The 13,412-nt window shown below is 34.1% G+C and overlaps 1 protein-coding gene across 3 annotated transcripts in view; it reads right to left on the bottom strand.

Moving 5' to 3' along the window:
- The window catches only part of LOC117212558 (polypeptide N-acetylgalactosaminyltransferase 5), a 40,019-nt gene that overhangs the window by 9,886 nt on the left and 16,721 nt on the right, over positions 1-13,412 (bottom strand). The window lies entirely within an intron of this gene.

The following is a 13,412-nucleotide window of genomic DNA, read 5'->3' on the forward strand; positions in this document are numbered from 1 at the left end:
TCGAAAGGCTACACTACCAGAGGAATTAGGTTCGGTATGCGAGATCTAGTTTACAGTGTTGACGCTACGAAAACCAAATATACAGAGTGATTTCGAAATCGCGATACAATGAGAAACGACGCGAAAATAAGTGGAAAACACGGAATAAAATGCTTTCGTACGATGCCTTGCTTTTCAGAAAATCGCACGTGCCCGACACGGTCTCAGATTTAATTTCCTTATAAACGAGACATCAAATGAAAAAATCTCGTTCTATCTACATTTTCAATTTACTTTTGCATTCGGAATAATTTGTTGCCAATTGCATATTCTTGTTCGGTGAGAAATTAGTCAAATGCAAATGTACTCGACAAATTATCAATTTCAATTTTGTCGAAAGGCAACCATAGAACGGAAAATCGACTTATCATTTTTGCGTGAAAAATTACGTTCCTTTAACTTGTATTATAGTTCTCGAATCATATTCCGTGTATTATTATTTTTTTAATTATTAAAGTATCTCTTATTCATCAGTCATTACAACTTTTTTTTTTTTGCACAACTATACAAGTGTCCATGAAACTCAAGCACCGTATCACTCAAACGATATCTGCACGCGTGACAGAAAGAGAAAACAAAGTGAAACAGACTTCTGCGACACCTAAGCGCACACTGTGCTCGTTCTTACGTTTTATATCTTTGGCTTTTCATTCTCGCGGTTCGTAGCGAGTGTTCTCGTCGATGCACCGCGAATATTACACCGGATGAATGGGCAGAAAAAGAGGCGAACTCATCCTGAACGAAGCGGGATTTCGAGTGCGTGGAACAAAGACAGTTCTGTGCCACATTTTATGCGTTTTGATCGGCGATGGATCGAGAGGCTGTTTCACCGGCTGGTCAGCTTTTTTATGGCTCTAGAAAGGAACAAGAGGACGGTAAAAGCTGAGCAAGAAATTGGCTAACTTGCGATTTTTCTGATGGAGCTATATTCCAACGAATTGTCGACTTTTTTTCCTGATAATCTAAAATAGTACGAGAACGAAACGGTTCAACGCTAGAACTACCGATAGTTAACACGAAGCATCAAAAAACCAGTCAAAATGACTGGTCATTTTTTAAAAAATACGTAACTATAGAATATTTTTATATTTATTGATTTATTACTTTATTACGGAAGGAATTTCATGTTATATAGTATATTTTTGGTATTATTAATCCATCTGGGACCATGGTGCCTAAACGAGGCTTGACAGATTTATAAAATTGTAGAACCAGTCGTTTTGACTGCTGTGGTATTTCTAGTATTAGCATCTAGCGATCGATCCGCAATTTTCCTGATAACTGATATCATCATATCGAATGAAAAACGTGTGCGAAGTTGTAGAAAACGAGGAAACTTGTTAATTGGGTTTCGATAAACAGATTGCAGGACCCTTGTACACTTGGACAAGCACCAGTCATTTTGACCGCTATTGGTATAAGTAGGCTTGATATAAAATTATTTTCAGTTGGAATACGTAAAAAAAGAAAATAAAATTCATTATGTTGTTCTTTTAATTATCGTTGCGAAACTCGTTACATCATTGGGGGAAAAATATAACACGAAGTAGGAATTTGAAAATAAATTTGTAAAACCAATCAATTCGACTGGTGTGGTAGTTAGTTCTAGTATTAATTAATCCTCGCGGCAAGTAATTTTGTTTTAAAATTGCTATTAAATATTGTTACTAAATTTTCTTTCTATTATTTATCGATAAGAAAAACATGCTGGAACATATTGGTTTTCTCTTGTAAAATTTTTCAAAGAGGACACAAGGCAATAGAATTTTTTCTAAAACGAAGTTTCTTTTTTTAGAAAATAAATAATGCAATAAACTTTGAGACTAATTTTACCGAAGACAAATACATTTATCGTTTAATCAATTAAAAACTTATTAATGTACAACGTAAAATAAAGTACAATATGTTGTGTATGTGCAACACGAAGCATAAAAGAGTTTGAAATTTTACGGAAACTAAAAATATATAGCGTGGTAACGTTGTAAGGTATTCAAATGGATTTTTATTCGATTTCAATTATAATACTTGATACTGCTACTATAGTACGATAATAACTCGTTTGTTGTTTTGGTAAGAAGACAAATTGAAGAAGAAAAATCTTTGTAGCTGTCGAGATAATGTCGCAATAGATGAAAACCCATAAGCGACTGTTATCATTGTTATTATTATTCTTTCCATATCTATACTTTATTTGAATGCGACCAGCAATAAGTCTTACGAATTAAAGATATAAGAAGATATGCCATTGTTCTAATTTTTCTGCTATATACATAAACCTACTTTTTCTATGGACTTGGCAGATTTATGGCACTATTGTATAGTGGCATAAAAATGCACGTAATAATATTTTATTAGATCGCAAGAGCGAGATAAGTTGTAAACATTCGTTAACGAAATTGATAAATCTGTAGGAATAAAACGTGACGAAAAATATGTAATTTAGGGTTTACTTAAAAAAAAATAAAAATATTAAAAAAAAAAAGGAAAATGAGACAAAGAATCGCATTAAAAATTGGAAAGCGAACCGATCATAAATATCACACGTCGAAACAATTCGTTTTGATAATTTTAGAACGGTTGAGTAGTATAATTAACGATACTGGCAGACTTATCGGAGTTTGTTTCGAAGATTGGACGTGTAATATTAAGAATAACATTTCTTGAAATAGACTGGAAAGTGAATCGATGACAAATATTATATAATTTAGAGAAATTTATTTCGTCGATGTCCCGACAATGGAATAAGATTATTATCAGCATCGTCAGATTTATAGATATTCGTTTCTTCTACATTATTATACAATTCTTTAGAATTGTTTTACAGAGACATTGTTATTTTTATCGAAACGGAGCAAGTTAATTGACAGCGGGAGCGCGCGATTTATAGATATCCAGGCAGAAAGTTAAAAATGACGTTGGAACAGAATTTATTCATTACGAGATCCTGTAGATCGTATATAGTTTAAAGAAATTCGTTCCACAAATAATCTTAGAAAAGTTGTTAACTTTATCGAAATAAAATGTGTTAATTAACCATATCTAACAGTATATGTACGATGAAGAAGATAACAGCAAGATATAAATAAGATATCCATTAAGCAAAATTCAAGATAATTTAAGAACACAATCGTTTGATCTTAATGCTATATAGTTGTAAAGAATTCGTTTAAAGAATTACTTTTGACGAATTGTAAATATTGTTCGACATAATCCAGCTAAACGAAGCTCGATTTAATTTGTAGAATCTTGCTTCGGCGATCCAAGTTTACAGACTCTTATAGAAACAGAATTCAATTAAATTATATCTGAGAGATTATTATCTCAGTTAGATGTGATATAAAATTGTTATAATAAATAGATTTGTATTGTTAATTTACAGTATCACACGTGCCAGTTTACGAATATTTTCAAGTCTCACCGCACGACTTTATATCTGTTGCTGATCTTACGAGAGGACAGGAGAGAGAATTTTCTGTTTGCCAAGTGTTATGAAGTGGAACGAAGAGATACAGCAGGAACAAGTGTTAATTGGAAGGGTATAATTAAAATAAATCTGTAACGCAATTGATGTAATCGAGTTTTCCTTCGATATGAGTGGCGTTGCATTTTTGTCTTGTAATTAGACTTCTAGGGACGTGATATCGATCTGAAGAGGATGTTCTTTTCTCGATTCTTCTTGCTAACTGAATTTCTAAATAAATCTAGTTAGCTCTCTGTTAGTTTCGCAAAAATACGTGTTTCTTCAAAACCTGTTAGAAAAGCAACAAATATTAAGAATACCAATTCCTATCTCAACGTATTCTCGAATTCATTAAATAGAAAGTTCCAAAGTTTGGCAAATCTACCAGAAGAATGTAGGACGTTTTAAAATCAGGAGAAATAAGTATAAAGTATTAGGTCGTCCGAAAAGTTTCTGTTTTATATTATTTTATCCAATTACGTATGATTCATTTTGTCCTATCAAGGTAAACATCACAACGTTCCACGGATTAGGTTTCATGTTTATATAAAGATGCATCCTTGTAACAGACAGACACTTTTCGGACAACGTAATAGAAAAGCGATCGCAAAAAATTTCTCATCGTCCTAAAGTACCCATTTTTCTGTACAGATGAAATTTTAATAGAAGCAAAATCTGATAAACGAGATACATATCCACAGAAAGCAAGGAACCTCGCAGCCAGGTTATCGACCATCGTTAACGTTCTATTCCAATTTCTACAGTAAACGCAAGAACTTCCTGATTTCCTCGTCTCATCGATTATTTCATCCTTCCGTCAAGCCGGTAAAAATACCAACGATTCGTATTAAAAAGTGAAGAAGGAAACAAGATCTTTCGAAACGTAGTCATGCGAGATCACGAGAAAGCCAAAAGCCAATTTAGCAATTATCCTCAAAGTGCTCATCCCATAGCTCTTACGAAATCCGGAGATTTCTCGTCTCGCTAAATTAACCATTTCTCAGACGCCTGATTGGCCGTAGTCTAAACCAGCGTAGAAACAATTTTCTATTCCCAGAGGTAGCTGCGAGGCAAGATAAAAGAGGCGCAACAAGAGAAGCGGAAGGAAGAGCAGAACTGGAGAATGGGGTCTATTACTTATACAGTTCATAAGCTGCTTAGAAGGCCGCCTGCAGTGAGATCCAGAGAATTGCGAGAAGAGCGTGCACAGAAAGCGAGAAGCTCGAGCTCGTTGTCGCCATTATAATAATGATCGAGCGATCGTGACACGTTGCATGTGTTCCGTGGAAATTTGTGGAAACAAACGAGTAACTGGCAAATTTATGCGTGGATGTGTGCACGTGCTTGTGCTCAACACACGAGAGAATAGTCTAACGAGAACGTAGCTGGGAAAACGACTCGAGCAGACAGCAGCAGCCAATGGCAGACCTGGCAGATGCTAATTAATTAAAGTCTCAGTCATATCATTCACTTTCATCGGGATCGGGATATAGAGTGTCGCGGTAAATAACTGTTGATAATTGCTTGCTACCGAGAAAATTCATGCGACGGAAACGGGCTTACCACGCGAGGTTTACCTTTTTTTTTTTTTTTTAATGCAAGTAGCAAGAGTGGTAAAGCTTGTTTGACGCGTTACAATAAAATCCAGACTTCTTCGAGTAAAAAGTTAATTATCGTCTTTGACATTAATAAATTCACCTGTGAAAAGGTTAAAAGAAAATCTAATGCTCGCAAGAGGATTCATTAGAATTCAGAAAAATTTCCTTGCAATTCTTCTATCTTAATTTCGTCCACTGACGAGGGAAATCTTGTTAAAAGTATTCAGAGATGCGTATATCAAGTAGAAAGAAGAATCGACTTTGTCGTTGATAAAATTCTTAAGGAATGTCAAGCAAAACTTCCATGAAAGAATCACAGCAATTTCTACAACTTTCATTGCAATTCTTTATGCTCCAATTAATTTTAAACTCGATCACAAGCGAGCTGGATTTTCTTCAAAATACCAATATTAATATTCACAAACATATTTCAAATGAGAATTAGCCATCCCCTTTGCAATTATGAAATTCACCTGTAAAAAGGTTAAAAGAAAACCCTCCGCATGAGACCTCCGTGAAAAAGTTCACTACGATATTTTGAAAAGTTCCGTTATAGTCCTTCATTTCAAACTCATCCACTCATGTGGACAATTTTGCTAAAAGACAAAGCGGCTCGTATTAATAAAATTTTAGTCGTTTGTCATTCAGGAATGCAAGTTTCGCGCAGCAGCCAGCAACCAACCAGCCACAGCCGGTGGGATGCACGAAGTTTGATGAGTACTCGCCTCGAGGACTCGGCTTCAGGCTGCAGCCAAGTCTGCACAGGCAATAAGCGGCTGGACGAACTTCGACCCTATGGATGGGGAATGTCAAACAAAATACTCTGGAGTCGAGCTCCGCCAGCGAATTCGCGATACTTTACGCTTTACGTTGGCTTCTCGGAATTTTGTTTGATTTCGCGCAGCAACCCCGTGAAAGGTTCTTCGGTAGGAACAACCGGAGTTGCTCGGAAACTATTTTATTTTAATTGACACAGCGCTGTCGAGAAATTCGAAATCGTGATACACGAGGATCGATGGAAGTTTGGCTCGGTTAACATTTCAAATAATTGTTTTTGATCGCAGTACGAGATACTTTAAGGTGTAGTTTTGTCGTATCGAACGAATAATTCGTATTTTATAGTTTTCTAGGATATTCGAGAATTTTGAGGTTGAGACGAAATTTGGATATTCGTTTAGAATTTTTTTTAATTGAAAATCTTGGCCATAATAATATGTAGTATAATTGTTTTACATATTACTTTATATAGAATTATTGTATTACGTTGATGCATATGGATATAATAAAATAATTTATGCATGAATAAATTGTTTAAATGGAACGAAGAATGTGTTTAATTATGTGTATACGAATTTTCAATGACTAAAAATACGAAAGAAATTTTCGTTTCGTTTGATGAAGGCCATTCAGTACTTGTGTATTTTTATATCTCAAATCCGATTGAAGAGATGCCACGATTATCGATAATAAAGGTTAATCTTCGGATATTTTCGAGTGTTTTAAGTACGTACAAATACCACTTTAATACTTGTAGGTTCCTTATTCCGAAGTTAATAAGCCATTGACTGTGACATTGAAAGTACACAAGAATAAAGAAATACAAAGTTAAAGCAAATTCTTGATAACATTGTAATCACAGCTGTAATCGAATAGCAAATATTGATCGTTCCTTTAATTGCATGAAACATTCTATTGCTTTATACGAATCGTTTTAAAGATCAAAAATTAAGAAGATAAAGTTGTATGTTCTCAAAATTGTAAAATTTTCGAATATACAAATACAAATTTGTATATTCGTAAATTTTCAAAAGGGGAGAAAAGAAGGAAAAGGGACAAAACACAAAGTTTTTGGAATTATTAAATTTCCAAAAATATCACAAACTATTGAAATATAACGAACGATCTTTATTTCTGGATAAATTTCGCTAACAGCAGTTTAAAGTTGTTGTTAACGTTTCGGTATTAAACAGGAATTCAGAGTCGCAGATGTTCTGCAACAACGTTATGGCTAGCCACGTAGCGATGCAAATTAACTACAATATTTCATGCTCCCTAATTCTCCTCTAACGCTGTGAAATTTTCGTTAGCCTCTATACTACGATTACTTTCAATTATAAAATCTGACAGAATCTTTGCTAACGAGTTTATTTATAGCACAATTCTCACGGTTCCGATATATTCACGTAACATTTCTAAACGGTAGGACGATTACCCATGAGATTAAAATTGTGCATTCAGAACTATTCAGAAGTCCTTTGAGAATGCAAATTTATTGAAACATTCGAGAATTCCTGTAATAGTAAAACAAAAGCGCTAACGATAGTTTATCTACCCATCCAACGTAAAATCCTGAATTTGCATGAAAACTCTCATGGTCTTAACATCGTTTCGCAACATTTTTCTTAAGTCCAGACCCGATTATCTAAGGCGATGAAGTTGTTGTTTTACCGATGTTAAATAAAGAATAGAATTTTATCTAAAGACTTGGGAATTTCTTTCATATTACGATGATACAAAGTTCGAAATTTAAAAACAGAATGAGTTTATTTAATCGCCTAATTATACGAGATTTCTCAATTTTATTCTAAGTTCTTTTCCATAAGTTTTTCTCCTGATGACAAAGTAATCATTTAAGAGGACATATATGTATTTGTATCTGGAATGCAAATTTATCGAGATATTCGAAATTCTCTTGATATTACAGCCGTCTTCAACTAACAAATGTATCAAAACACCTACAACGACGAATTTACATCAAGAAATCTCGTAACCCAAATCTTTGCAACATCTGCAAATCGTGAAACGATTACTCAACAGGTGAAGTAATCTCTTATTGGGACATTGAGATATTTAGAACTTTCGTTTAGATTGTAATTATCTGAAAATACGAAATTCGCCGAGAATCTCCCAATGAACTGTTCCAAGATTCTTACAAAAAATTGTTCGGGTTTTGACAGTATATTCGAATCGCAAAACAATTATAATAAATAATGCAAGTTAAAGACGTGCAATTTACAAAAGCCCACTATTTTCCTTCGCAAAACTTCTTATCTAAAACTTATAATGACCTGATTTTTGCCAACATCTTTAAGTCGCGAAACGATTACCTAACAGACTGTAATTGCCAATTATCGATCAATCGTGCCATCTTTCAGAGAACGTAAATTTTATCAGACTCTAAAATTGCAGAGCGCTTGCAGAGAACGCTGCAAGTATCAAGAAACAAGTTTCTCAGGTGGAAAAGAAAACTTCTGCATTAATGTAGCAATAAATTCTTGAGGAAGGCAAGTCAAATCTGTAGAAAATCCTGTCTGTGCCATCTCTTGGTTGCAAAAAAATTCAATATTCCTTTCATTTAGAATTTCAGTGGATGGCACAGACAAAGACCAAAAAAACAATTAACTAATATTTATTGCTACTTAAATATTTTTCTGTAAAGGCAATATTGTGACACTATCTTCTAACGTTATTAAAAACTATTTATTGTAGAAAGGAAAATTCCACTTAAATTCTATGATACAGCATTCTCACTGGTATGTAGATTTCCCAATAAAAAACTCAACATTTTTCAGTTTTCTCGCACTTACGATATTTTCTACAAGCATTTTTCCATTGTTCTCGAAATACATCTTCGATTACAGGATCGAATAGTATGGTAATTTTCAACGAGAACCTGTCCCAATCATCGTAATAATTCGATCTTTGGCAACAGCAGCAGATCTTGAAACGATTACTCAACAGATAATAATCACCGATTCCGTAACATCTTCCAGAGAATGCGAATTTATCGAGACATTTAGGAACCGTGTCTTTTAATCCTCGAATCTCTTCAAAATAACAAGTATACGCAATCGGATGTTGCAACAGAGAACAGTTAATTATAAAATTGAAATCGCCAGGTTGAGAATCAGGCGCCGAATATCTCGTGGAAGGAATCGTGTTTCGCAAGGTGCAGCCCCATGGTGGAGCACCGGCCATTTACGAAGGCAAATTAGCGGAATAATAATGAGTCGAGGTGCAATGCACTTGTGCAAATGAGATACGGAAAGGAACCTGGTTGCTCAATGTTTCGTAGGGTCCTATGAATGCACACGCGAAATACGATAGGACCCCCCATAACGCAGGAGATACAGTGACGACCATAAGAAAGTTTAAAGTGTAAAGTGTAATTTTCTAAAACTCGCAAGAGAATTGAACGTGTAATAAAGGGTAACTCGTATGTTATTTTCCTATTTAAAACATGTACAATTTTTATTCTATCGTGAGTATATATATTTAATTTTTGTTAGGTACAGATTTCCAGAGTCTGTTTTTTGGAAATTTATAATGGAAAAATTCACGGCGGAGCTACGAGTAAAAATAACTGAATTTTATTTTCGAAACTGGTGCACACGCAATTAATTTTTCCAACGCTGTTCCGATGAGAGACACGGTCTATTTTCACCTCAATGGCCATGTTAACAAACAGAACACCAGGTTCGTGAATGTGAATTGGATCCTGTAAAGATTACAGTTTACAGTTTCTTTTGGTATTTCCTACTATTTCCTCGAGAAACATTTCATCTTCATTCTAATGTTACGACGTTATACACAGTGCTACTGTACTAAAACATAGGATAAAGTTATCATGTACGTATTTGTAAGAGTAGGTATGGAATCTGTGTATCAAGGCTTTAGATTAAAATCGGAAATGTAATTTTGAAATCTAGATTATTTGATTAAAGAATACGTATCTTAATCAATATCTTAAAATAAATAATATAGGTAAACATTACATATTTAACGTGACATTTAAGGTGATATATATTAATCGTATCAATTTATTATCAACCTCTTGATGACACATTAAGGTATACGTATCGTTAATAACTCGATGAGAATTTTAAATTCAACCACTTAATTGAATTTCCTACAAAATCTGTTCCGAACTTTGATCAACTACGATAACTGACATAACGGATTAGTAAGTTTCACGGAGACACGCGAAACTTTTAAAACTGCGGTGAAATAGCGGTTTCGATGCCGTGCCATCGACCATCTTAATCGTCGTTTCTTTATGGCTCGTGTTCTAAACGATCGACCCGCAACCTCATCAGATTTATGAGTCTTTGGCCTTTTTTTAGAGGAACATATCGAAGGCGGTTCGATGAAAATAGTTACAACGATCGAAACGAGACTTTCCAACGTATTTTTATATGGTTCGTTGAGAAACCGGGTCGTTTAGAAATTTTTATCGACGAACTTCTCTGTCCTTTATGCGTTTATTTCTGTCAGTTGTCCAATAAAATGTTTGGAAAATGCATAGGTATCGATTTTCTTCCTCTCTTCCCACCTGTATATAAATATATATATATTTATTTATTTATTTTTCGGTTTTACAGCTTGGAAAAGGGAATGGTTCCCATATTTCTAACTTCCATTCATCCCCATATAACTCTAAGAACCACCCATCACATCCAAAGACTCACACTCATCTACAATTAAACTCCAAACACACATAGATATTCCCTTTTATATCTAATACTAAAAATCAATATGTATCTTTATTCTCTTTCACCTATTTACACTGTTCAACATTTGATTTTATATACAGGGTGGTTGGTAACTGGTGGTACAAGCGGATAGGGGGTGATTCTACGCGAAAAAAGGAGTCGAAAATATAGAATAAAAATTTTTCGTTCGAGGCTTTGTTTTCGAGAAAATCGACTTTGAATTTTCGTTATAACGGATCTCACTGTAGATCGTTGTCTCGATGGAAAAATTAAAAAAAAATTTTTATTCCATATTTTCGACTTCTTTTTTCACGCAGAATCACCTCCTTTCCGCTCGTACCACCAATTACCAACCACCCTGTATATCATCACATACTTGTGTTTGGCTAACAATTAGTTCAATAGCTATATTTGCTTTTTTCAGAAAACTTAACTATTTTATCATTGCTTCGTTTATTCCATCTTTTTATAAATCTTTCTTCCTTAATACGCTAGCATCGAATCTATAGCAGGCCTTTGATAAATATTTTAACGTGCTCATTTCTAAATTACGTAAAATACATTTTCTTTGTTCCTCTGCCAATTAGTAATTAAAGTCCCTCAACGTTTTCGTATCCTGTCCCTTGCTATTAGTTCGTAGCTGCTTCCTACTTCATCCTTCTCCGGATATTTTGCTTTACCCACTGTCCTTATTTTTGGCGTTCCAAATTTTATCATAATTATCGATTCTCTATAGTCCATCGGTATATTTTTGCTTCAAAGATTCTATCTCTGTTTGTTCTTGTATTTAACTAACAACATCGGAATTTTTTTCGTATTAATTATCGTTTCTTTGATTTCAGATTGGAGCAGTGAAATGAAAAAGAATTGCAAATGTTACATGGTTCTCGATACTACAAAAGTAAAAGTACTTTCGATGATAAAAACAGCTTTATTTTAGTTGTATTTCCCATTCGACTTTTGCTAAAACGTCAGGAATTAATTAATAAATATTAATCACGGAGTGATGGTAATAATTTTATTACCAATTCAATCGACGAATTATAATCCTGCTTCTCTCACAAACGAGCAGAATTCGAGTGATATAATATCTCGATAAAAAAAAAACACAAGAAATCTCGATAAAAGGCAAATAAGTAAATAGTTTAGAGTAAAAAATAGTTGGAGCAACAGGTATATCATCGGAAGATTATTTTATAATATTATGTTCGTCATTTATATGTAATAAGTTTGATACAGTTTTATTAGAGATGATCTCATAATTTTCGGAAATTCAAGTACCTATGTAATTATATGGAATTATCGACAACCCTAATCGTGACTTTCTATCGATTCCGTTACCAATTTTTTATATTAGTTGGTTCTATCGAATCACTAAAAGAATGCGATTATCTATCAGCAGTGATTCTTAAGTAAATTTGAACATAATCGTTTCAAATTCCATCAACGTCGGTAGAGAAGTTGACTTTATCAGCGTCCTTGAATATTACTCTACCTTCCTCTCCACAGAATCGCAGTGCAATCGAATATCATATCGCTGTATAACACGAGATAACGCGCGACTTGTCTGATAACGTCACAGCGCCTTCACCGACTAAAAAATTCTATCTGCATCTTTCATCCTTTGATACAGTCGGGCGCGAGAAATGAAATTTCTCACGAAAGAAACATCCGCTTTCGACGCCGATGATAAAATATGAAAACCCTATTTATCCTTCGCGCGACGGTATCCTCTCTTTTCTACAAATAAATAGAATTCTTAACTTGGCGTTCGAATACTTTAAAATTTTAAATATCGCTGAAACCTGGATTTTTGTATCTATTTCAAAGTTTGCACAAACTGTGACAAATAATTTATACATCGCGGAATTAGACAAAAATTTATCATGCACCAGCAGAACTTAGAAAATCGAACAGTCAGTATTTCTATCGAATGTACAGTTTCGTATCGTTAAAAATTGTTCACAAACTGAAAAATAAGCGTCCAATCTTGCCAAACAAACCATTCTCGATTTTAATAAATCTAGATCGCGTATATTTCCATATTTATATGAACATAATTAAAGAAATGTAATCCAAGCAGAAATTTGTTTCATCTGCCAATTCTATTTTAAATTGTAAACATTTTACATATTTTTGCATACCGTTGCATATCAAATTTCTAAAGAGCTACTAGTAACGAATTTATCTTAAGAAGGAAAACTTCGGGAAATCGATTTCTTGTAGAATTGATCGTTTCTCTCGTTTCATATATTCAACTTGCAAAAATATCCGCTCGCGTACAAACTAGTCGTTACCAGAATGCAATTTCACGAGATCCTATTCGCAAGATGCAACGATGCGGTGTGAGAAGCATCGCTCTGTATCGACGATCCTTTGACGATAACACGTGCATTTCGATAGGAATGCTGATGAAAAGAAGCTTTTTCTCGTGGATAGGGTATCTCTGTATATTTCTAGTCAAATTAATATTCGAGCATCATCTGATATCGTCAGAGAGATTCTATCGATTCGTGAGTGTAACTCTTATCCAATTAGTAACAGACAGAGAGAAAAGGGAAATAGGACATTGGTTCTCAATATGGAAGAGATAACTGGTTCTACGTGAATAATTCGTGTAGCGATGAACAGATGTGTCGACATAGATCAGATTTCCCTGTAAAATCTGATTCTATCTCTAAAATCTACGATTCTATCTTTAGTCTGCTCGTAAAATATAACTTTCCAATATAAAGATTAAATATGTCGTAATTCATCATCGTTATTAAGGTACAATAAATAGTAGAAAATATATGACAAGATTTATCGTTAGAACCGGTTTAA

The sequence above is a fragment of the Bombus bifarius genome, unplaced genomic scaffold (genome assembly GCF_011952205.1).
Source record: "Bombus bifarius isolate JDL3187 unplaced genomic scaffold, Bbif_JDL3187 scf7180000008321, whole genome shotgun sequence".
Classification (NCBI taxonomy): Eukaryota; Metazoa; Arthropoda; class Insecta; order Hymenoptera; family Apidae; genus Bombus; species Bombus bifarius.